This window comes from Acinonyx jubatus, chromosome B2 (assembly GCF_027475565.1).
Source record: "Acinonyx jubatus isolate Ajub_Pintada_27869175 chromosome B2, VMU_Ajub_asm_v1.0, whole genome shotgun sequence".
NCBI classification, from domain to species: domain Eukaryota; kingdom Metazoa; phylum Chordata; class Mammalia; order Carnivora; family Felidae; genus Acinonyx; species Acinonyx jubatus.
Window position 1 is genome coordinate 22,454,252 of NC_069385.1, and position 25,501 is coordinate 22,479,752.

The following is a 25,501-nucleotide window of genomic DNA, read 5'->3' on the forward strand; positions in this document are numbered from 1 at the left end:
CTACAGCATGTTTTAAAATCAGTTTTAACGTTTATTTGTTTATTCTAAGAGAGAGAGAGAGGCAGAGAGAGAATCCCAAGCAGGCTCTGCACTGTCAGAGCAGAGAAGGATGCGGGGCTTAGTCTCACAAACTGTGAAATCATGACCTACGCCGAAATCAAGAGTTGGATGCTTAACCGACTGAGCCACCTGGGTGTCCCGTTACAGCATGTTTTAAACATAAATTTTAGTTCCTGTTTTTATGAACCTTCTAATATGTATATTCCTTAGCTCTCTTCAAAGCACACGAATATGCTTGAGACCACTGGTAATTTGGAGCACCGGCATCCAAAAAACCCCCCGGCACGATCCCACCTACAGAAAGAAGGCTATAACCGGTCACCAGGGTTTTGTTTTTGTTTTTTGTTTTGTTTTTTAAAGGATTGTTCACCCGAGGTTGGTCTCAAGAGTTCGTGACTCCAGGCCAGACCAGCTAAGGTAGTAGCAACTGCAAGGTTACCAGTGGGCATCCAGTACTTCCAAATGCATCACCAAGCACCTGGTGATAATCTGGCCATTATCACATCTTTCTTCAAAAAACCCTATTAGTGACTCTCTTTCGATTTCAGGGAAGAAAATATCGTGGCTTCCTAGAAAAGGAAGCTTATTTCATATTATTTCTTAACTTTCCCATGAGACGCTGTCACGTTGGGGACACAGAAGGGAGCTGGTAGCAGTCGTGCTCTACCTTTTCTGGTGGTAATCTGACTGTAATCCAAGCCCAGGTAGACCAAGAGCAGTTCACATGGATACTATGGGGCACAAGAAGCAGACATATTTTTCCAAGAGGTGTAGCCACTCCAGAATCATAGGCTAAAAATACTATGGTTTGGCTTTCAGGGGACCAACTGAGATACTTCTCCACAAAGTTAGACTTTGTTCCTTAGAATGGAAAAATTAAGAGAATGAATTGTCCATGTAATTAAATTACTACATTGCTTGGCCCAGCAGATCAGACTATCTGATCTTCCTACTTTCTGATTTACCTAAAGAAATAAAGAAGTGCTATTGACTACCTATTGGCTAGACTATTGACTACCAATTAGGAAGTAGTTAAGGCTTGCTCCCAGTTACTTTGGGAATAGGTTCTATTGGAAATCTGTTCTGAAAAGATTTCAGATGCTGTTTTCATAAGAACAGCCATTGTATATTGATAGTGGCAATGAACAAAGTGTTTGGGTTTATAACTCTCCTAAGTACTAAACCAAATCCCTGAACTATTAAAAAAAGAAAGTTCACAGGAGGGAGTTCTGCGACAGATCTTATTTCCAGGAAGATCAGGGCAAAAAAACTAGACATTTATCTAATGTTCTATTATCTGGATTTTAGGACAATACTTACTTGACATGCTTATGTTCTCCATTATTCCTAACCATTCTCCTTTGAGATTTCTCTTCTGGTGGAAGGTGGAAGGGAGTGTCTCCTGAATTAATTGTTAACATTTGCTTCTCTTCCCTTGTACACAGTCCATAGAAAAAGCCTTCTAGTCAAACAGACTTAAGTAACACCTTAATGTGAAGCCATGACACTTTTCAGCATACCCGGAACTTTGCTTGGAGTCTAGACCATAATGAAACTATTAACTCTCAGACATGGTCTTCTGACACGTTTGGACTTTTGGTCAAGGTGGTTTGCTGAGTCCCTGCTTTGACACTACCTTTCTGCTCCAACACACAGCAATGGTAGACAACATATCAAATAGGGTAAGTCACAGCTAGGCTTAAAAAAGCTAGGTAACCACTTCCATGAATCAGAAAGGAGCCCAAAGCCCAAAGCAGTAATGAGGCGTCTGCTGAGGTTGCTGTGTTCAAGGTACAAAAGAGAGGCTGGAGGCCAGTGCGTGGCTTCTATGTAGTGAGGGGTTTCAAACAGCTCTGCGTGAGAAGGGAGGGGGCAGAGCAAAGCTCTGCTTCAATGAGGCCTCCTTGCTCAAGAAAGAAAGTTGTTGGGGGCGCCTGAGTGGCTCAGTTGGTTGAGCGTCCGACTTCGGCTCAGGTCATGATCTCGCGGCCAGTGAGTTCGAGCCCCGCGTCGGGCTCTGTGCTGACAGCTCAGAGCCTGGAGCCTGTTTCAGATTCTGTGTCTCCCTCTCTCTCTGACCCTCCTCCATTCATACTCTGTCTCTCTCTCTGTCTCAAAAAAAAAAAAAAAAAGAAAGAAAGAAAGTTGAAAAAACAATGGCTGTTGACTCATTTCCAGAAGCCACATCTTTATAAAGCCTAGATGGGCATGAGGAGGATACATCCTCACAACCAAGAACAAAATCAGCTTCTTACTGGCTTCTTTAATACTAGATTAGCAATATCTCCCTCGAAATCATGAAGGAACCCCAAGATATCACTTGAACACCCGACTCTAGATCGGAGGATCAGAAGGTAAGGTGGGGCAACTTCAAACCATAAATCTATGAGAGAGGGGGAGAGAAGGAGAGTCAAAACCAAACCAAAGAAGCAAAAAACAAAACAAAACCTTCCTCCTAAAATGATTGCGCAAGCTGAGTTCCAGATTGTTTAAGATTGTGAATATTTAAAGAGCAAGTAAGTGAAATAATCAATAAAACATAATTTCAGTCTTGATGGTATCAACGTTATGGAAGAGTCTCATAAAGATTTTTTTTATGTTTATTTATTTTTTGAGAGAGAGAGAGCACAAGCAGGGGAGGGGCAGAGAGAGAGGGAAAGAGAGAATCCCAACCAGGGTCCTTGTGCTTCCTGAGCTGAAATCAAGGGTCAGACACTTAACCGACTGCACCACTCAGGTGCCCCATGATTTTTTTTATAAAAGATGCTGAAAGAAAATAATTATAGACCTTGAATGTCATGTTAGGCTATAGTCCCATCCTCCAGCAGCACCTGATGCTTACACAGATACAGGCACAGACACTAAAAGCCACTAAAGGATGCACTTTAGCAAGATGACAAGGGAACACAAGGAGAAGGCAGAAGATGAAACACAATGAGTAAGAAGTTGACAAAATGTATTAGTATATTTAAGTAACTATTGATGGTGAAATAGTAATTTCAAAATTAATAAAAACATTTACAAAAAGAGGTCAAACTGGATAACTGTAACAAAATACAAGGGGGATGTTCAATGAGAATTCAAAGTGTGAAAGGAGTAGAGACACATTGAATAGCTTTAGATTTAGATTCAGACATAATGAATAGTTGTAGATTTTAAATTGGGAGATATATATACCTTTTTTATTTTTATTTTTTTAAGAATAACCACTCAAAGAATAGGAGTAGTTTGGTCACATACACTAATCGTCTTTAAAATGGATTGAATGTACACCAAGGAGGGTGTAAAGTGATCCACTGATGTAAGGAAAGAAAATATTAGAACTTCTATTAATATTTACTTTTATATATAAAAGATAATTTACCGGGGCGCCTGGGTGGCTCAGTCGGTTAACCATCCAACTTCAGCTCAGGTCACGATCTCACAGTCCGTGAGTTCGAGCCCCGCGTCGGGCTCTGGGCTGATGGCTCAGAGCCTGGAGCCTGCTTCCGATTCTGTGTCTCCCTCTCTCTCTGCCCCTCCCCCATTCATGTTCTGTCTCTCTCTGTCTCAAAAATAAACAAACGTTAAAATAAATAAATAAATAAATAAAAGATAATTTACTCATAAATGAACTTAAAAAGAGGGGGAGCCTGGGTGGCTCAATCAGTTGGGTGTCCAACTCTGGATTTCAGCTCAGGTCATGATCTCATGTTTCGCTGACAGTGGGGAGCCTGCTTGGCTCTCTCTTTCCCTCTCTCTCTGCCTCTACCCCGCTTGCACACTCCCTTTCTCTCTCTCTCTCAGATAAACTTTAAAAAAGATAAGTTATTAAACTATAATAATACTTAATATATAGAGTTCCATGGCACCTTCACTTTTCCAAATGTCAGACTTGAAACATATAGTAAATAGTTCCATAGCATGGAATTGACACAAATTAGGCAATGGAATTCTTTATCTGGTTTTAAAAGCTTCAAAGGAAGGATTTCAGGGAATTTTCTTTTCCTTTTTCTTCCTTTTTTTTTGTGTGTGTGAATTTTCAACTCATTTGCTAAAATCCAAAACTGTACCACATATAGACTAGTTTTTGAAAAGAACCAGTGACAGTGGGTGAGAAAGCCATTTACTAGCTGAATTGCAACCCAGAGTTTTGCAAGAAAAGTTGTTGTCAATGAATTATAATTTTGTAAGCTCGAAGGTGCACTTCTTCAAAAAGGTCTCTCTTCAACTCTGATCGTCATTAAAGCCAGGTATCAAGACAAAGTCATAGAGAACCAAACCACGGGATTGCTGTGTCTTAAAACATTAAAGCATTAAATTAATTTAATTAATTAATTAATTAAAACATTAAAGCAAGATTGGAAAATTAATAATGCATATTCCGTCTTCACCTCATTAAAGAAATTAGTAACTTTTGCCCATAGGACTTTAATCTTGTTAAAACAATAAAGTCTGTTGTTTTTGAAATATTGTTTATTTATCTTGATCTTGACCTTAAAAGTGTTTTATCTCTATGCCACATACTATACATGATATATTCTTACAGTGGTCCATGTATATAATAATTTCTAAATTAATAAATACACATGTATTGAGAGAACATGCTAAGTTTTTCTGATTTAGATTACTGCAGGGCCCTGCTTGCCAGCCATCTGTAGCACAAACTCATTCCATCAAAATTCCATGTGTTCCCTGATTCTGATTCTACTCTTTATCTCTCTCTGTCTGTCTCTCTCTGTCTCTCTTTTTAGGGACTGTTGCCATTACCACAGATGAGGTCTGCATACCCCTGCGAGCTCCAGAAGGTGCCCCTAAACACAGAAATCCCTTTTTAGTCACAAAAATGTAAGTCCAGGAATGCATTTCTCTTATGGTAACAATACAAATGGATGAGAGGGAATAAAGGATTATCTGGGACCAAGGAGTACACACTAGCAGATCTTAATCGACAGTGAATCTCAAAATGAATACAATGGTGGCTAGAAAGCTAAAAAGAGCCACCAGCCCATCTCAGTGAATGAAATCAAATGAAACATGACAAAGTCACAGAGAGAAGCTTCCCCAATATGTAAGATATATTTAGTTTTTCTAATAAACCCAATGAGCCTAGGGTGCCCTGAGTAGTAAATCCCGATATCCAAATGGGATTTCCTGGGTGTAAGTCTAGTGTGCCTTAGCACCAGGGTTGTAGCCTGACACAAAATTGAAAGCAGACCTGTGAGAAAGAAGCTTGGCATTGGGCAGCCCTGCAAAAACATTCAGGGGAAGCTCTGGGGGTTATGGTGAAAACCAAGTCATCAAGCACTTTGTCCATTTCTAAGGTCCCAAGAAAGGTCCCAAGAATCCCCAGATGATTCTGGCTGAGGGGCACCACTGATGGGCTTTCTTCCCTCTCTTGAAGATCTGTAGCCCAGAACTGATACCTGTATCTGAGTTTCAGACTAATTACCATAATAGCAGCTCACATTATTGAGCACTATTTGCCAGGCATTATGCCTAATTCTTTTCCTGTGCATTATCTCATTTAAGCCTAACGATAAGCGTGAGTTTGGTACTATTACTATTATTCCCATTTTGTAGATGAAAAAACTAAGACTTGGAGAGGTTAAGAGACACTTGCCTCAGGTTGCACAAAGTATACATCTGGATTTAAACTCAGGTCTCTTTGGTTACAACACCTCATCTGCAATCTCAACATTCTATAGTATTTATCAGGAAGTTGGGGAAACCCAACTTTTTTTTAAAAAGTTATTGTTGAACTCCCAATTTTAACGGCAAAGAATAATTTCTTTTAAAGCTTCAGATTTGTCTCGATTTGACTAATAAAATGTTTAAAGCCACTCTTCTCTGCCTTCGAAAAAAAGAAATCTCTTTTCAAATCTCAATGGTGTTGCTATGAAAATAAACATGGTAGAATTTCTGCCTGTAAAGAGACACAGAGGTCTTTCTAAATTCCAGGAGATAACTACATTTAAAAATTATTTCTGAAGGGAGACTAAATTATAAATCTATAAATCAAAGCAGGATGATATACGCTTACCATTATCCAGATCAATTTATTTATCACTTCAAGGATTTTTAAAAATAGTTTTCAGGAACTTTGCATACACTTTATTATGGCCAATGCCCAAAAAAATTATTGAGCCTGCAGCAATACAACAGGGTCACCAGAATGCCGAGGAAGGCGTCTGTCTGATTCGGTGCTGAGTAACTGGCAAAAGAGAGCTCCTGTCTCCATCCATCAGCCAAAAGGTGGCTTGTTGCTTAAAGGGCAGTTACAGCTGTTTGTGGATGAGTCTGCTGCAAACCAGCAAACAGAGGGAAAAGTAGGTTCACGGAATCTGCCCCAGGAATATACAGCCTGAACAAATTCTCTCCGCAAGCCATCACTTAGCGAAAAGCATGATAGATGCTCATCCCAACCACATAGCAAGGTCCCCCCAAGTGACAGATGGCTGACAAGTGCGTGCTGGCCTGACTGAGGGCAGCCTGTCTCTAATAGGCTTTCAGAAAGGGTCAGACTACTGTTTTCTCAGATGAGGAATCAAGGGCTGCCACTTGCCAGTCTAATCAAATCTGGCCCCACCACGAACATTTGGTTAGGCCAGACCTTGAAAGCTTCAGGCAAGGGTGATGCTCTCAATTTGCCAAAGTACCCATTGCTCCCTACTGTCTTCCATTGAGGTGCACACACCTATACGACCTGCCCGCCTCCTGAAAGCATATGTGCCCAAGTCAGCAGAATGGACTGATGACCTCTCACATCCCTTCCAGACTCACGATTCTATAAAGAAACGGTGGGATGTTTTAATTATCTATATAGCATAGAAACAGGAAAAGGTTTAGGCTGGATCTTAAAGAGCTTTTCCCACAAGGAAAGTATCACTCTGCAACCAAGAAAATTTCCTTGATGGGGTACTTCTCTGGGATTCATCAAACAAGGTATCCTGGGCTCTGAGCGACTTAAGTAGCTAAACATTTCTCTAGTAACAAGATGTTTCTTAATTTGGATAATTCCTTATCAAACATGTATTGATTAGCTCTGCTACAATATACAGTCCACGAAGGTAGGGATCTGGTCTGTCTTCAAAGCTCTGAGAACATTAAGTGCTCGGCAACTGTTTCTAGAATGAATGCATGATAAGTGATGCATGAATAAATAAACAAACATTGTGGTCTGGGCAAGGCCCAGACCTTCACTTCGGCCACGTCACACTTCACCAACAGGAGAATTCCGTCATGCCTGAAGGGTACTGGTGGGGCGCCTGGGTGGCCAAGTCGGTTGAGTGTCTGACTCCGGCTCAGGTCATGATCTCACAGTTGGTGAGTTTGAGCCCAGCGTCGGGCTTGCGGCTGTCAGTGCGGAGCCTGCTTAAGATCCTCTGTCCCACTCTCTCTATCCCTCCCCTGTTCACGCTCTCTCTCAAAAAGAAGTGAACATTAAAAAAATTAGTTAAAATAGGACAAAAAGTACTGGTCACTTTTTTCACCCATTTCATCATTTCTGCCTGGTCTCCTTAAATCGTCCAATGAAAATTAAGTTTCCTCTCACAAAAGGACATTTTGCCATCTGTTAGTGAAAAATGGTAATTACTAACACTTACTTAGGCTTCTGATTAATTGGGGAAATGACTTTTTCACCATGCGGCTTTTGGCTCTTTCCACAGGCACTCATTGCAGGAGGAAGTAGACTACCTGAATTTCTCTCGCACAACCCAGGGCACCTAGAGCTAAGTGCTGAGTACACAGAAGGTAATCAATAAATGCCTGGCTGGTTTAACTGGAGACTAAGGTCTCAGAATTTTCCCACTAAGACCGCTGCTCTGAGGAAATGAGGGATGAGACCCCAAGTTTAATTACTAGGGTCTGCTCCCATGTGCTTACTATTCACACCACTAAACTTGGCACAGACAACAATGAGCATCCATACCAGCCATCTAAAAGGTTCTAGAAGTACTTATTAGCATCACAGCAAACATCTAGCTACAGTCTTTCAAGAACATAAGGCCTCCAAGATGGTTGCAGAAAAGTTCTTGAGAGCCATGGAGAAAAAGGAGATAAACATTCGTCTCTAGGGGCACCTGGGTGGCTCAGTCAGTTGAGCATCTGACTTCAGCTCAGGTCATGATCTCACAGTTTGTGAGTTCGAGCCCCGCATCAGGCTCTGTGCTGACAGACAGCTCAGAGCCTGGAGCCTGCTTCGGATTCTGTGTCTCCCTCTCTCTCTGCCCCTCCCCTGCTCATGCTCTGTCTCTCTCTGTCTCAAAAATAAATAAAACATTAAAAAAAGTTAAAAAACAAAACAAAACAAAATATTCGTCTCTGATATGAGGGTCAAGACAAGGAAAGGCCCTGGATAGCGACCAGGGTTTGCCCAGGTTCTAATTTAACAGCAGGGAAAGCAGCCAAGATGGGGGGCTGGTATGGTTGCTCTAAAAGAATTGGCCCCTCTGCTTTCAATTTGCTTTTTGCATTGTCTTTTCATCTTGATTAGTTTTCTGTTGCCACTGTAATAAATTACAAAAAATTTAGTGGCTTCTAACAACCTAGATTTATTCTTATAGTTCTGGAAGTCATACACCTGAAATGAGTCTTACAGGGTTACAATCAAAGTATCAGCAGAGCTCAATTCCTTCTGGAGGCTCCAAAGAAGAATCCATTCCTTGTCCCTACAAGCTTCTAGAAGCTGCCAGCCTCGGCTTATGGCCATATCACTCCACTCTCTACTTTTGCTGTCACATTGCCTTTTTCTCTTCGACCTCCTTGCCTTCATCTTATAAGGACTCTTTGATTATATGCAGTTCAATTAAATAATCCAGGATAATTTCCTCAACTCAAGATCCTTGACTTAATCACATCTGTAAAGTCCCCTTGTCATGTAAAGTAACATATTGGCAGGTTCTGGAAACTAGGATGCAGACCTCTTGGGGGGGGGAAACACATTATTCAGCCTCCTACGTCACCATTGTCTTATCAAACTACATGTCATCAAGCAAATCATTTTAAAAGTTCTCTTTTCCTGGGAATGTGCTGGAAGACAGCCCCCTGCTGCTCCCCTAGGTGCACCTGAGGTCTTGAATGTGGGGTGAGAGGTAGAAGATGTGGCAGGTGGGGGGGGGGGGGTGGATACCAGAAAAGGCACCTGTAGTGCAATTTGAGCAGGGAGTAAAAGGGTATTTAGCCGGAGAAAAGAGCAGAGGAATTATAAAAAAGAATGGCAATACCATGGACTTGGGGGTGCAAGAATCTGACTCTATCTGGCATTCAAACAAACTAGGTCCAGGATGCCCCCGAGGCTAACACCAAAAGTGCTTAGGGCAATGCTGGATTAAGAATTTAAAAATCTCTGGGCACCTGGCTGGCTCAGTCAGTGGAGCATGAGACTCTTGATCTCCAGGTTGTGAGTTCAAGCCCCATGTTGGGTGTAGAGATTACTTAAAAAAATAAAACCTTGGGACGCCTGAGTGGCTCAGTCAGTTAAGCGTCCAACTTCAGCTCAGGTCATGATTTCATGATTCGTGAGTTCAAGCCACACATCGGGCCATCGGGCTCCGTGCTGACAGCTCAGAGCCTGGAGTCTGCTTCAGATTCTGTGTCTCCCTCTCTCTGTACCCTTCCCCCCACTCACACTCTGTCTCTCTCTCAAAAATAAACATTAAATATATATATATATATATATATATATATATATATAATAACATCTTTAAAAAAAAAAAGAATTTCAAAATTTTTCAGCAAGTGCGCAGCTGAAACGATGTGTTCTGTGAGGGAGGTACCCTCAACCTTCACAGCGCTCCTTAAAGGAGGGAACGGCTATCAGCTCAGATGTGGCATTTCTTCGGTTTCTCAGAGTCTTGGGTGAGTAACTATCTTCCTGGAATTCACTGGGTTTTCCCCACGACTACAATGCGTTTTCCCAAGGTAAAAATGAACGGGCTCTTTGACAGTATGGAGAGTGAGAACGTGGGAGGGGGAAAGATATGTCAGAAGTAGAAAGAAAGATCCAGAGTATAGAGTAGTATGATGTGGCCTGGATATGGACGCTGGTAACAAAAACAAAGGAAGAAGGGCGGCCCCGAAGGAGTGTGGGCCAGCTGGGTGAGTTCACAGGACTTGCCTCAAAGGCTGCAAAGCTCTAGAAACAGCCTCGTAGTTGAATGTTGTGATCCTTACAGAGACATTTGGTATTCCTGTAGCAAAAACCATTCATCTACTGAAAACCTGCTGTGTTCTCTATTCAGAAATGTTTGCTGACACTTATTACTGATGCTTTGTTTGATGCGAGCATAAATAAGACAGTGCGTCTGCTGGAGAAGCTTGGGTGCGCACTAGCCTCTGCCACAAGAATAACCACCAAGAGGCAGATCTTCTGAGAAAGGATGACCCGCACAGTCAGTCACCCTCAACTCGGAAAATGGAGCGTAATGCTGAAAAGACATGGTATCCAGACAGAGGAGACAAAGTATACAGTGATATGCAGATCTGACTTGCTGGGGGCAGGGACAGTATTTTCCACGGCCAATTTTGCAGGACTATCAAGATTCAGTTACCATTTGCATAGTGCTATACAATATCTGCAATTCACTAGAGATAAATTATTAGTAGGTGTGCTTATCCATAAATTGTCCTAACTTCATAGAATCTCTGCAAACTGAATAATTCTCCAATATGCTCTTATTCTCTAAAGTACTATTTTAAGACCCCCTCCCCCACCGCCCCAGTAGCTAGTGCTTATATCAGAAATAGTTTGAGCAATGGGAAAACCTAAAAGGAGTTTGACGGGAACAAACTCTTCTCTAAGTGAGATTCTCTAAGTGAGTCTACCTGTAACCCACCTACTCAGTAGACAGGAAGTGAGTAGGAAAAGGTTACAGAATTAATGTTAAAATAGTAACATCGGCAGGCAATGATTCACCAGTGTGTTTATCTTTAGAGGGCTAAATTAAGTAGAACATTCTGGCAACATTCTTCTTTATTCTAACAGCATCCTTTCTCCCTTTAAAAACAACAAGAAAACAAACTCTAGATCTCTTCATGAAAGCCTTCACTCAGGACAAGAACTAAAGTCAGGCTTCCTTGAAATTGGGATCAAATTTTAAGTATGTAATCTAAATGTCAACAATGAAGTAAGATACACGGCATGGAATGTTCAGTTTGCATCCACTTCTCAAGGCATTCCACACCGTTGGCTTTGGGCACATCTTACAGCTTGCTCTGTGAAAGCCTGAATTAAAAATATGTTAGCTCATCAGTCATTTGAGTCTGGAAACATTTAAATAATTAAGCTCCAAACCCAGTCAGCACCACAGAATGTTCATGACCCTGGAGATGTCCCGGGCTCTGTCCACTGTGCTTCAATCGATCAAAAAACTCCCCCAGAGCCAGGTAAACGTGGCACAAAACCCCCACCTAGTAAATGTGGCACAAATACCCATCTAGTAACGTGTGCTAAAACCCTGCAATTTAGTCTCATGCAGAATAAAGTTAGGAGAGCTACCTCCTTCTTTCACCCAATTATCATTTAGTGTGTCGTTTGACATGCTTCCCTGAGCTCATATAAATTTTAGTGGCCATCATCTCACTGCACTTATCACTGACCAACATCATTCCTTGTCCATCTATATTTTGCATCAAATGCATCACACCTGATGAAGGTCCCTAGATTTGTTCTTACTACAAGAATCTAAAATTGGCTTGCTTCTAAAACCTGATCTGAGAATGTAATAGAAAAAGACCTGTAATAGAAAAAGCTATGTGTTATTCATAAAACCATTATGTAAGAGGCTTCACTTCAGAACTTCATCCCTCAGCTGACGTGCCTGCAAGGGAGCTCTGCTGAAACAAGCTGATTGGAAGAAGGGGGTCAGACATCACCACAGAGCCGGGTCACCTCCCCGATAGCCTGGTTAGTTAGAGCAAAGCAGGGACAGGAACTCAGTAGTGGTGTTAGCAGAGTCTCTGAGCACAAGGTAGGAGCCAAGTCCTGCTTGCCCAGAAGTGCGGGCTGTTGGCTCCACACCAACTGATGGCCAACTCTAAAGGAAGCCCACGTGCCGGCCGACTGGGTCTAGCCGAGGCCAAAGCTGAGGCCGAAGCCCAGGCTTGCTTCCTGGACCACAATCAAGTCAAGGGCTTCTCCTATGCAACTTCTTCAGAAGCAGCAGTGACACCCCATCTTCATGTGGAAGAGGATTAGTGTTGTTCAATCTATGCCAACCCCCTCGTACTGTTTCCAAATTCCACCAGAATATTTCCATGGGTTCTAAGCACAAGTAATTAACCTTTAATGGGTTTTCGGGGGAACACCTATCAAAAACACACATTTGTTTTCCAAATCCACTCAGTCAACACTCACTGGGAGCCATCCTAGGTCAGGCGTGAAGCGGAGCCATAGGCTGATGCTCTGGGAAGTCACAGTGCAGCAGGGAGATGAGACATATACAAGGATCCAAACGGAAGCCCACATTCCATATGCCTAAACATTTAGGTTGTAAATCAGGCTAAGAAACTGTTAATTAAAAGATGTTGTATCCTCAACATTAGCAAATACACCTTTGTAATGACCTGGAATGTGGCTGCTCTGAGAGTCGGCTTCTGGCCTGAGGCCCACCCTTCTCTGCCTGCCCCCAGGCCTGCCCTGCACTGTAAGAGCTACGTGCTCCTCTCTTACTCACATATGCACTTTCTGTCAACACACCCTGCAACGGCCACCCTTCTGGCCTAGGGGTACAAACACCAGCAGTATAGTTCACTCTCACCCTCACAAAGTTGGGTCTAGGGAAGCAGCTCAGGCAGGCCCTGGAAGTGGCCCGAGGGCTCTTTGGACTAGGAATTCCAGGACCCCAGTTACCCACGGCATGGCCCAGAAAAGGAGATCTGGGCTCCAGACAGCACGTTCCCTACCCTGTAACAGAAGGGTAACCGGAAGAGGCCAAGCCCAGAGCAAAGGTGAACCTTGTGCCTGAGTCTAAGGGCAGCACTGGGGTCATCCCCTGTGTGTACTAGCGTTCTCTGAGAAGCCCTTACACCCGTCTGGCCTTCACTGGCCAGAAACCCATGGAGGCCACTGCTATGTCCTGCCTCCTTCCTGAACTGTCCAGCCTCCTCAGGTCTCTGGCCTCTCTGTGCCACGTTCATGCCATTCGTGGGTGCTTGGGAACATTCTGCTGCTCTCACATAACTCTGGGCCGGGAAAGACAACCTCACTGCTCTCCTGGACTCACAGGCTCATTCTCTGCTCATGTGGCACACCGGGGGCAGGAACTTGCTGCCACTCTCAGGTAACCTGCCTAGACTGCCACACAGCTGTTACTTTTTCTTTGTCAACCTGCTTGATGCAAGGTCACTCCCACAGTGTCCTAAATGGGTCTGAGTCTGCCTCCTTGATTATCTTCAAGCAACCTTTCCAGCCTTCTGCCCTATACCAGGCCTCAGCTTCTAAAACTCCCAAGCAAGAGCTGGCTTCGCTGTTCTCTGCATGCTGCCCAGTCATCCTGTCCTAAAGAAGTGAGTGCAGAAGGCCCAGCTCCCTGGGCAAGAGGAAATGTCACAAGGCATAAAGAATGACAGGAAAAGAATCTAGTAGTACTTCAAAATATTGTCTCAAAAACTTTGATAAAATTATTGCAAGAAGTGCTATCTTTCATATACAAATGCAATTATACTGGTCCACTGTCAGCATGATAGAAATGTTGAGTTTTTCTGGTAGCAGGTATGGATTTGTTCTACTTCATCCATGGTTTCAGCCGATGCACCTCGTGACAAACACATACGTCGGCAACATGGCCATCTGGAACCGGGGGACAAGACAAGGCCACACAACAGGGCCAATTAGTCCATCCACATGAAGACATCATAACAGACCGTTCTCATGACCTGCATTTTTCTTTTTTTCCTTATTTTTTTTAACACAGTGACCTCAGCTAATGAGACACGAGGCCTTTTCTTTCTTAGATCTTCAAATACAACATATAAGAGAGCTTGTTCATGTTACTAAAGATATACACAAATAAGCAAATAAATAGAAAAGTCTTTGAACTCCTGGAGTGATATTTAAACCTATAAAGTTCCTGAATAGTCTTTGTTTGATGGCATTTTCTTTATTTCTCTTCTTCAATAGCACCCACTTACGATCACAAATGCCTATTGACTGCAAAATCCAGAATACCGTAATTAGCTTTCTAACACTGATTTTATATTAAGGCACACAAATAACATAGGGGAGGTGAAATGCTATGTTCCTCTTGATTAGTGTCTTAAAATAACAGATGTAAGCAGCCACACACTGATAGACATTCTCTCCAAAGTACATTTGAAATCAGAGGCTGGCATTCTTCTCTGAACAATTCAACCGGAAGCTCATTAGGACGTGCATGAAAACTACCATGTTTTTTTGAATGTGGATCCATCAGCTCCATGGTGGTGTTCTTGCAAGGCCTCTGTAGCACATGAAAAGTTCTAATGAACGTAACGGAGAAGGTATCACAGTAAAAATCAGCTTTAGAGAAGACCTGTAGATTTTAAAGAATGTATGACCACCCAAAATTCCAAGTGTTATTTAAATCAAATTTACCTTCATGGGCGCCTGGGTGGCTCAGTCGGTTAAGCATCTGACTTTGGCTCAGGTCATGATCTCACAGTTCATGAGTTCGAGCCCCATTTAAGGCTCTGTGCTGACAGCTCAGAGCCTAGAGCCTGTTTAGGATTCTGTCTCCCTTTCTCTCTGCCCCTCCCCTGCTCACTTGCTTACTCTCTCTGTCAAAAAACGAATAAAAATTAAAAAAAAATTTACCTTCAAATAAGTACATTTTCTTTCATCACTAAGTACCAGTAAACTAATCAATTTTAAACTCATTACCATGAATTGTAATCGCTGAGCATAGTTTCACTTATTATAATATTCTGTACTAAACTCAACCCTATGATCATTATTTTTTTTTTAATTTTTGTTTAACATTTATTTATTATTGAGAGACAGAGACAGACAGAGCATGAGTATGGGAGGGGCAGAGAGAGGGGAGACACAGAATCTGACAGGCTCCAGGCTCTGAGCTGTCAGGACAGAGCCCAGTGAGGGGTTCGAACTCACAAACTGTGAGATCGTGACCTAAGCGAAAGTCAGACGCTTTACCGACTGAGCCACCCAGGCGTCCCTGATCATTATATTTTTACATACATTGTTGGGTTAGGTTATAAGTATTTTGCTTAGAAATTTTCCATCGGCTCTTATGAGTGAGATTGGTTTGTCATTTTCTCCTCTGGCCTTAGAAAGAATGACATGTGTTGCATCATTTTCTGTAATATAAAGTAGTTTGTGTAAGATTAGTGTTGTGGGCTGAATTGTATCCACCGAATTCATATGTTGAAGCTCTAACTCTTAGCTCCTCAGAATATGACTGTATTTGGAGCTAGGACTTTTAGAGATGAGTAAGTTAAAATGAGGCCCTTAGGGTAAGCCCTAATCCAATTTGACTGCTGTCCTTATAAGAAGAGGAAATTTGGACACACAAAGAGATGTTCATGCAGAGAGGAAAGACTTCATGAGGGCATAGCAAGACAACGGCCTTCTGTAAGCTGAGGAGAAGTCTTGGAAGAAACCAAACCTGCCAGCACCTTGATCTTGGACTTCTCCACAACTGTGAGAAAATAAATTTCTTTTGGTCAAGCCATCCAATATGTGGTCTTTTGTTATGGTAGCACCAGCAGACTAATACAATTAAGATGACTTGTTTCTTGACGGCTGAGTCGAACTCACTTCTAAAAACTTCAGGGTCTGGTGAAACATTTTGATCGTTGATTCTAATTAGTTAATAATTACAGGATTTTTCAATTTTCTATTTCTTCTTGAGCCAGTTTTGGTAAATTAAAGTTTTTAGGAACATGTACACTTCAACTGTTCTCAAAGTTATAGATAGCAACTTGCCTATAATATCCTCTTACTGTCTTTTAATCTCTGCAATCTCTTTAGGTGTGTTCCTCTCCCATTTCTAATATTGGTTATTTGTGCTTTTCTTCTCTCTTTCATGGGTGTTTCCAGGTACGTCATTTTCATTAGTCTTTTCAGAGAACCAACTTTTGACTTTGTTGATGCTCACATGTTTATTTTCTGTTCATTAATTCTGGTATTTATCTTTATGCATTTCCTTCTTTCTGCTTTCTCTGGGTTGCCTCCAGGAAAGCCTTACTCTCATTTGGAACATCTAGCATCAATGAGTGGTTTTCAAATTCTGCTCAGCAAGACCCTGGGATATTCTTTGGTGGTGTCTCAGAGATTACCCAACTCCCATCGAGAAAGCTTAGCTTCTTGAGTCAAAGTAGCTGTATATCTGTCAGTTTTACATGTGGGACTTCCATAAAGTTTAGGGGAAAGATGTTTGCATTCTCTAAAAATGTTTTTCAAAAATTTGAAGACTTCAGAGGGACTAGGCTAATGAGACCTATTTCTCCTGTACCATAACTTTTAGTACTTATAGATACACATATTTCTATTGACAATGTAGTGAGTTACTAAGTACCAATTTATAGCTAGGGAAATTTGTCCACATTTGTCAATGCCAGAACCCTTCTAAATTGGGATTCTGTAATTCTATCTACTTATATAAGATCAATGATCTTAAGTATAAGAGGTTTTAGAAGATCTTTCACTGCCAGTAATATTTAGAATTTGTGCTGAGTATTGGACTAATTTTTTTACTCTAAATAACCCTTCAGGTTGAGTTCCCACAGATGGTGGAAAGAATAGTGTTTCTCAGTTTCAAAACAGACAACTTTCTTGCTTTCAAATGTCTCATTATTTTGTTACATGTGTCCCTGAAAATGTATCCCAGCTTTTTTTTTTTTTTTTTTTTTTTTTCCAGTCAACAGACTCCAGACTTAATCTTTTCATTTCATGTTCCGTGAGTTGTTAACAGGCTTTTGGTACAACTATTCCATTATAGATCACTGCCATAAACCACTTCAGGTTCCTGAGAAATGAGTCAAGAATAATGTCAGGCTATATTTTTTTAATATAAAATTCTGGATAACATTAATTCATCTGAGATGGGCCTTTGATTTCATGGACAGGAATACTTTATGGACTTACCTATGTGATTTGGCATAGATAGCCTATGAATGTTTCTATAATGTCTTCTCATATATCATTGTCAAAAATTAAAGTGTGGCTTCTTAGAAAAATAAATTAAAAACTCAAATGCTACAAACCAGGACTGAGTCTTAGTTACAATTCCCCCTTCTCTTTACACTTGCAGCTAAGCAATCTGATTTAAAATTTAAAATAATTATCATGTCTTCCCTTCGTGGCAAATAGATGATTATCTGTCTTCATGCAGATGATCTGGGTTTCACAAACCAAGAGCAGTAATTAGCTTTAACCTGCTAGCTAATTACCATCAGGAAAAAAAAATGGTGTAAAATCAACAAAAATCCCAATCACTGGTTTAGACAAGCTTTAATATTGTAACACATAGTGTTAACATCACTGAATATGGGCATACTCTCAGAACTTTAGGGAAAGACATTTCAGCTAATTCGGTGTGATGGGCCCATATCAGGTTTTACCCGCAATTAGACATCCTTTGAGTTGTGTGGGCAGTTGGTACTATTTACCCTTAAAATTACCCAAATAGAAACTTCTCTTTCATTTTATATGATAGAGAAGACCCAGGTCTCATCCAAGCACATGATAATGTGTTTGCAAGGCTTATGTTTTGTTTTAAAGAAAAAGGAATCTGTCCCTTCCATGAATCGCTAGCAGCCCCAGCTTAAAATCCGCTGCTGCTGGGTTCACGCACCCTTATTAAGCCTTCAGTACAACATTAATTCACTAGCCAAATCTAATTGGAAAAGAAGCTCATCATCTACATCATTTCGAGGAGCTTGAGGAGCAGAGTCACTCATGTAGTTCAATCACACATGAACATTTTTTGAGCACCTTGATAGGTGCCAAGCCCAGTGATAGCCAGGAAGATACCTGCCCTCGAGAAGCTTGCTTTCTAGTCTGCTTAGTCTTTTCAGAACCCAGTGTTTCCAAGATGATACCATCAGCTTCCTATATTGCTCCCTGAGCTACAGGGCACCCCTGTGGTTTCCTGCTTGCTAGGAGCTCTGGTGAGTCTGGTTCTGAATCTGACTTCCCACTCCTTAAGCCCTAGCTTAACAGTGAACGTGGTTGCCTAGTTCCAAACTGTTGTCCTTGCCCTGTTTGGTATCTCAGTTTCCACTCTAAATGAAGATTTTGCCTTGGTTAAATCAAACTTACTGCGATGCTGAAAGTCAGCTTCCAACCCCTTCCTAGTAGCTGGAATCCCGCTCCAGTGGACAGACCTGCTTCCTGATGGTGACTATTGAGCTGGGTTTCCAGCATCCTCCCCCACGTTCCCTCTCATGTTGGTACAAGGGCAGTTCCCACCCAGCTGAGCCCCACTGTCAGTCCTCGCAGATCACTAAGACCTTGCACTGTTTCCCCTTGGTGTGCCAGTCTAGTGCCGTAGCCTGGCCCTGCCCATAAACCACCCCATAAATGCTAATTAAATATCATGTGTTTCCCGTAGAGTACGATTTCCATTTAATCCATATAATCCATGACACTGAGGTCAGGAACTGTGCCTTTTAAAACTCTGTATCCATAGCACTTAGCAGTGTTTGAAGTGTAGTAAATTTCAGATCCAATAAACGCTTGTTGAATGAAAGAATGGAGGCAGACTGGAAACATGCTAGCCCTTGGCTCTCACCATTATGATACGCTGTCTTCCAATTAAGACAGAAGTGTCTTAGGGCTCTGTTAGTGCTCGATTTGATGAGATTCATATTCTGTAGACCTCTTTTCATAAGCACTTGCCATGTTCTCTGCCTTTGTCGTTGAGCACAGTGAAACAGATCGTTGTGTCACTTAGCAACTTTAGGATAAATCTCGAGAGTGTAAACCAATGGTCTACCGATCCTGAAAGTGTTTTTTTTGTAGAAGGTTCTGTGCAGAGGACAACCTTAGGACAGCTGCAAGCACGCACCTCTGTAATCCATCCCCGTGTGATGTGCTTTCATTAACTAAATCACTGTTTCATAAAAAAATATTCAATCTTCTCAATTCATAGGGATGGAAAGATTATGGAAGCACGTTCTTCATTGCTACTGAGAAATGTGAAGTTATGGTGAAATCATTGGTACCTAAGTGGCCCATATCCTGGCTCCTGTGGCATAAATAGTTGATACATAATTACATTCAAAGACAGGAACAGAAATTTACTAACTCCTAAATTCTCTGAGAAGTTCTTCTATCCAAAATAGAAAGATTCAGTATGGTGTTTCTAATTCAAGTGTGCGAATGTGGACTGCATTTTCAAGTGCAGAGTTTGAAATTAAAGTCTGTCTGTGCAAACTATTATTTATACTTAAATTCTTTCTAGACTTTTCTCTTTCAGTACAGCTGAATCCTCCAACAAAATCTTGGCAGGACCGTCAACTTCCCTTTCTGCCACTGCTGAATACATCAAATACCTATTTGAACAGAATGAAATACTGTTGTGTAACTAAATGATTTGGAGAGCTGAACACTGCCGTATTTAACAAGCAATTTTTGATCTTGCTCTTATCCCTTAATATTATATTGTAAGCACACTCCCATGTCATTAAAAATGTTCATAAATATAAACAATATTGCACAATTTCTAGCATTTACTTATCCACTGCCCTATTCTTGGACATGAAGATTGTTTCCAAGTGGTTTTTTTTTTTTACTATTATTAATATCACTATGATGAATATCATTATATGCCCACATCTGATCACTCTTTAATAAAAACTTGCAGGAATCAAATTGCTAAATGAAAGAAAATCAAAGGTTTTAAGGTTTTTGAGTAAACAGCCAAATTGTTTTCCCGGTACCTGCCACAGAATCAAATTACCTGCCTCCTCTCTTGCCGGTATCTGTTGTCTGTACGGATAATTTGGCATCTAATTTTCTTTACCTTATTTTCCTTCTGATTCCCTCTCCTTGTTGCTTGTTTTCTGGTGTATTTTGTAATTTTTATTTGTGAGCCCGTGTTCAGTTGAGCGTTTGTGAGCATGTGGGCCGAGGTTCCACTTCCAGAAAGGATCGACTCTGGATTGTAGGTACCAGGTGCCTGGGGTTCTCTGGTCCAGAACCACTTTGTTTGGCTTGGCATTTATAGACCCAAACAAGTAAACTGCATGAGGATGAGACTATGGTTATAAGTTTCTATGGGAGGTTTTTTTCCACACATAGCCTAGGAGGAAAAAGGTAAGTTTCCCGATGTCTCTTTCATATCAGTTTGGGTTTTTTTTCTAGCTTTCCCTTTCAGCAAGAGTGCAGCCCTTCATCCAGAATCTACGTGACACACCCAGCAGGAAACCCAAGGCCCAGGAGGTGGCCTTGCTGTGTCCATGTCTGACTGCAGAGAACACTGCCTTCGTTGAAGGGCACTCAGTGCCCAGGCAGATGAGGGGAGAATGGCTTGTTACAGTCTTTTTCATACCTCCCACCCCTATGTTCTGGGTCAGTTAGACATATTTACAGAGTTCATGCCATAGTCAATAGAGGGAACCAGGTGACCTGATCCTCTGTCCACCTGGAGACTAGAGAACTTCACCCAAGGCTGTAGAATATTGATAAATTGGTAGTCAGTGGCTTCACTGCCTATTTATCACTCTGGGGTCCAACCCCATCTGGTTCTGGCCCCAAAGGACGTCTCACATTTTTTGTTTTAATTTCACCAATACATTTAAAGGGATGTATTTATTTTTGACCCTCTGATCTGTGCGTATTCTGTAGTGGGAGCGTTTTTCAGGTTATTTTGTCTGCCATATTGCCGGAAGAGGTCCCGTTTGCAACCTTTAGACCTCTTGTCACTTTCCCAGAAGTGTTAGCGCCCAGCTTGACTTCCAATCCATGCCTCTCATTGTTCTGGGCCACTTCAACATCTATGTGAGTGACCCATCCAACATCTTAGGCCCTCAGCTATTTGATCTTCTCATCTTTAGTGACCTTTATCTTCTTGTTCCTTCAGCTACCCTTGCGATGGGCCTTTTCAACCACATCATTGGCACCATCCTTAAAACACTTTAATTCCATCATCTCAACTTGGGGCCACAGTTTCTTATATTCCTAATCCTCTCATTCAGTTACCTCTTTGATACTTCCAAGCCCATGATTCCTCCTTTCTCTCTGTATCTGTTACCTAGAGACCTCCTTTTCCTCCCCATCCAGTCTACATCTTAGAGTAAGCTCTCAATCCACCCACCTTCCCCCACTACCCTTCAGTTGTACCTGCCTAAACAAAAAAACCAAACTCTGTGAATCCAGCAGCCTGAATTCACACCTTCCCCTGAGCCGCTGGGAGAATCCACACAACACATACGAATTGTGCCACTTCTGTTCAAGTTCTTCATCCGGTTGCTTTAAACTGCTTGGTGATTCAGGACTCCTGCCTGGCTCCTTCAGTAGAGCATGTGACTTTCGATCTTTGGGGTCTTGAGTTACAGCCCCACATTGGGTGTGGAGCCTACATAAACAAACAAACTGCTTAGCGATTCTTGTAAACATCCATACGTGGTTAATTCTCTCTTCTGTGATATATAATACTAGCTCAAACCTTCTCCAGAGCCCTTAACAAAAGAATTGTCCTCCTACCTTAGAGAAGACATGGAAGCCATCAGAAGGGAACTTCAGCTTTCCTGCCACCACATTTCAACCTAACTAACTGCACTGGTAGGCAGCCTTTTAGGTTGGTCCCTGATGATTCCCACTTCCTGGTATTCACACTCCTGTGTGTGTGGGCTGGACTAAGTGACTCCCTTCTAATTAAGAGTCTAGCAAAAGTGACAAGCTATCACTTCTGAGATGATGTTACACAAAGGCCATGACCTCCACCCTCCTTGCCCTCTCTTGCTTCCTCTCCAGCTCGCTCTGCCATGTTGTGAGTTGCCCTACGGAGAGTCCCGTATGGCAAGAAACTGAGGGTGGCCTATTGGACAACTTCCAGTGAAGAACTGAGGTCCTCAATCCAACAGCTCACAAAAAAATAAAACAAAGCAAAGCAAAACAAAAAGACAAAACACAGCATCGTGCCAACAACCTTGTGAGTGAGCTTGGAAACAGATCCTTCCCGAGCTGAGTGTGGAAATAACTACAGCCAGGCACATTTCCTGATCACAATCTGAGTCAGAAGTCCCAGCAAAGATATGCCTGGACTCCTGACCCACAGAATAAATGCACAACAAACGCATTGTGTGAAGAGCCGCATTGTGGGGTAACTTGTTACATGGCAATAATGAATATACACACCCACTCATCCTTCCTGCCTCTTGCTGCAATGGAAGAGAAGCCTCCCCTCTACTCTAAAGCAGATTCCACCATCTACGCATGAGGTCTCTTCCCTTCTCATCCTCCCAGGTCTCATCCACAAACAGGTCCCTCCTCCAAGACCTTCAGCGCACTTGTCCACTCACAGCTCACCTGGTCTCTCTTCGTCCCAAGGGATTAAAACCAGTGAAGACAGAAGCCAAACTAATCTGGTTCATTGTTTTATCCTCAATTTCTACCATCATCCTTTGAACACAAAAGGCTCTTCATAATAATATGGTGAATGAATATATCAGGAATGGATATTTAAAACATTTTTGGACAGTCCAATAAAATTCCATTGGTGTTGGTTAGCATTTGTATATCAACTGTTTTTTTTTGTTTGTTTTTTTGTTTTTTGTTGTTTTTTTTTTATTTTTTTTTAACGTTTATTTATTTTTGAGAGAGAGACAGAGCATGAACGGGGGAGGAGCAGAGAGAGAGGGAGACACAGAATCGGAACCAGGCTCCAGGCTCTGGGCCATCAGCCCAGAGCCCGACGCGGGGCTCGAACTCCCGGACGGCGAGATCGTGACCTGAGCTGAAGTCGGACGCCTAACCGACTGAGCCACCCAGGCGCCCCAGTATATCAACTGTTTTAAGCCCTACCTATGAAAATCTAGTTAAAAGCCATACACATAACGAGTAATTTGCTGAAATTAGTGTTTCTGCTGGATTTTTGTTGTTGTTATTTTCTACTAATGATGACTCAACCTCGTCTCAAGTGAAAATATTTTCTTTCCTGCAACCAGGACCTCCGTTAGCCAATAAGACTCTTTTATGCAAAATTTTTAAGAGTACCCTTTCCTCTTGGCAACTTGCCCAGCTTGGCAAACCCGGTACAGGCTGAATTTCCAGCCCATTCTCTCCCATGGCCAATGCTCTCATACAATGAACAACCTACATATCCTTACATTGCTACCCTGCTCAGTCCTTCTACCAGGGAAAGCCTCGGGCCAGGTATTTGCTGTGTTGAGTTCTGGGCTCCCTCGCCTCCCTGAGGAAAGTCAAGAACCAACAAGAGTCGAATTAAACTAGATCATCCAAGGGGCATCTGGGTAGCTCAATCGGTTAAGCATCTGACTCTTGATTTTGGTTTAGGTGAAAATCCCAGGGTCGTGGGATCGAGCCCTGCATCGGACTCAGAGCTGAACAAGGAGCCTGCTTAAGATGTTTACGATTCTCCCTCCCGCCTCCCTCTGCCTCTCTCCGCATTCACATGCTCTCTCTCTAAAATAAAATAAATAAATAAACCAGATCATCCAAGAAATGGAGATGGATGATGATGCTTTGCATTGGAATGGGGGAATGGGTACATCTGGCCATGATTTCCCAACAATAATGGCAGGTCTGGGGGCCCATCTCCAGCAGCCACAGAGCCCCACACATGACTGTGCTGGCTGGTGAAGGAGCAACCGTAATGGTGACCACAAAGGGCAGGGAATGAGGCTCCTTCCCCTCTTGTGCCTGCAGGGCTACTGAGGAAACCTGCAAAAGGGGAGATGGCCTGGTAAGTAGATGGATTCTGGAAGTCTCACCAGTGCTGGAAAGTGAACGATGAAGGATGATGTGCCTCGGACCAGACTTCGATTAATTAGACTTCAATTAATTTAGTAAGATGAATAATTAGAACTCACCTGTGTAGTATATATATTATAACATTACATCTCTATCCAGATTTCCCTTACTGGACCTCACATGTACCCTTTGTTTCTAGCTGCACTCCCTAAACCATTGCTGAGGCCCTAATGATTCATATTTAAGCTACTTATATGGGTGCTTCATGGCTCTCCATGCACCTCTCCCCCTCACTTCTTTTTCCCCCTATTCCATGATAACCTACTTTTAAAATTTTAATTTAATTTAATTTAATTTAATTTAATTTAATTTAATTTTTTTAGAGAAAGACAGAGTGCAAGCAGACAGAGGGGCAGAGGGAGAGAGAGAAAGAGTCTTAAGCAGGCTCCACAGCACAGAGTCTGATGCGGGGCTCGATTCCACGACTCTGGGATCAGGACCTGAGCCAAAATCAAGAGTCTGATGTTCAACCAGCTGAGCCACCCAGGTGCACCCAAATTAACCTGTTTTCAACATGACTTTCAGAATATCACTTTGTCACACAAGCATTTTCCACTGCTCCCCACTACTTAGAAGTTGGATTTCAAAGTCTTGGCCTGGGGTTCAAGGCCCTGCACAATATGGTCTCAATATACCTGTCTGGCTTCACCCATAACCTGTGATTCCAGCCAAACTAAAAATTCTCATCTCAGTGCCTCTACCCACCCCAATTTTTCTGGCTAGGGTTTTCCCTACACCTTCTTTGTTTTCTTTTTCTGTTTTTTTAAACCCAAATCTTACATAACCTTTAACACATTAACATCAAAATTCTCCTTTATCTGGAAGTATTTCCTAACTCTTTAACACCTAGAGTCCTTTTCTTGTCTTTTATATTGTTTGTGGTCACAATTTAATTTCCCTGTGTTATATAACATTTGATTTTAAATATTGACTTGACTGTGAGTTCCTAGGGGGCAGGAACCAGAGCAAGCTGTGTACCTTTGCATGTTTCCATGTTGCCCAGCACAGGATTCTGCGCAAAAATGAACAAAATGATTGATTGGTTGATGCTTCCTTTTACCTGAAGATCCACCATTAACAACATTTTTGCTGGACTTAAAATACAACTTTTAAAATTAAAAAAAAAATTTTTTTTACATTCCATTCAAGTTCTCAAAACAAGTTCACCTAACTATAAAGTTTAATCACAAACCTGAAATGTCCATGTTAGCAAAATTAAAAGACATAAATATATAATCTGATATAGAAGTTTTCTGTTTGGGGGGGGTACAGTTTTAAGCCAAATATACCTACGATATAAGCTATGTCATAGACAATCTGGTCCTCTTCAAAGAATAGTATTAGGTTATTAACTTTAAAAGAACAAACCTTACCTCTTTAAACTTATGTTTCAAGACTGAAAATATTTAATTCTAATATTTAATTAGAAATAAACCTTCAGTTGGGAATGCAAGCTGGTGTAGCCACTCTGGAAAACAGTATGGAGTTTCCTCAGAAAACTAAAAAGAGAACTACCCTACGACC

The 25,501-nt window shown here is 41.8% G+C and overlaps 1 protein-coding gene across 6 annotated transcripts in view; it reads right to left on the bottom strand.

The window, feature by feature from the left end:
• PHACTR2 (phosphatase and actin regulator 2) overlaps nt 1–25,501 on the bottom strand; it is a 267,344-nt gene that overhangs the window by 195,385 nt on the left and 46,458 nt on the right. The window lies entirely within an intron of this gene.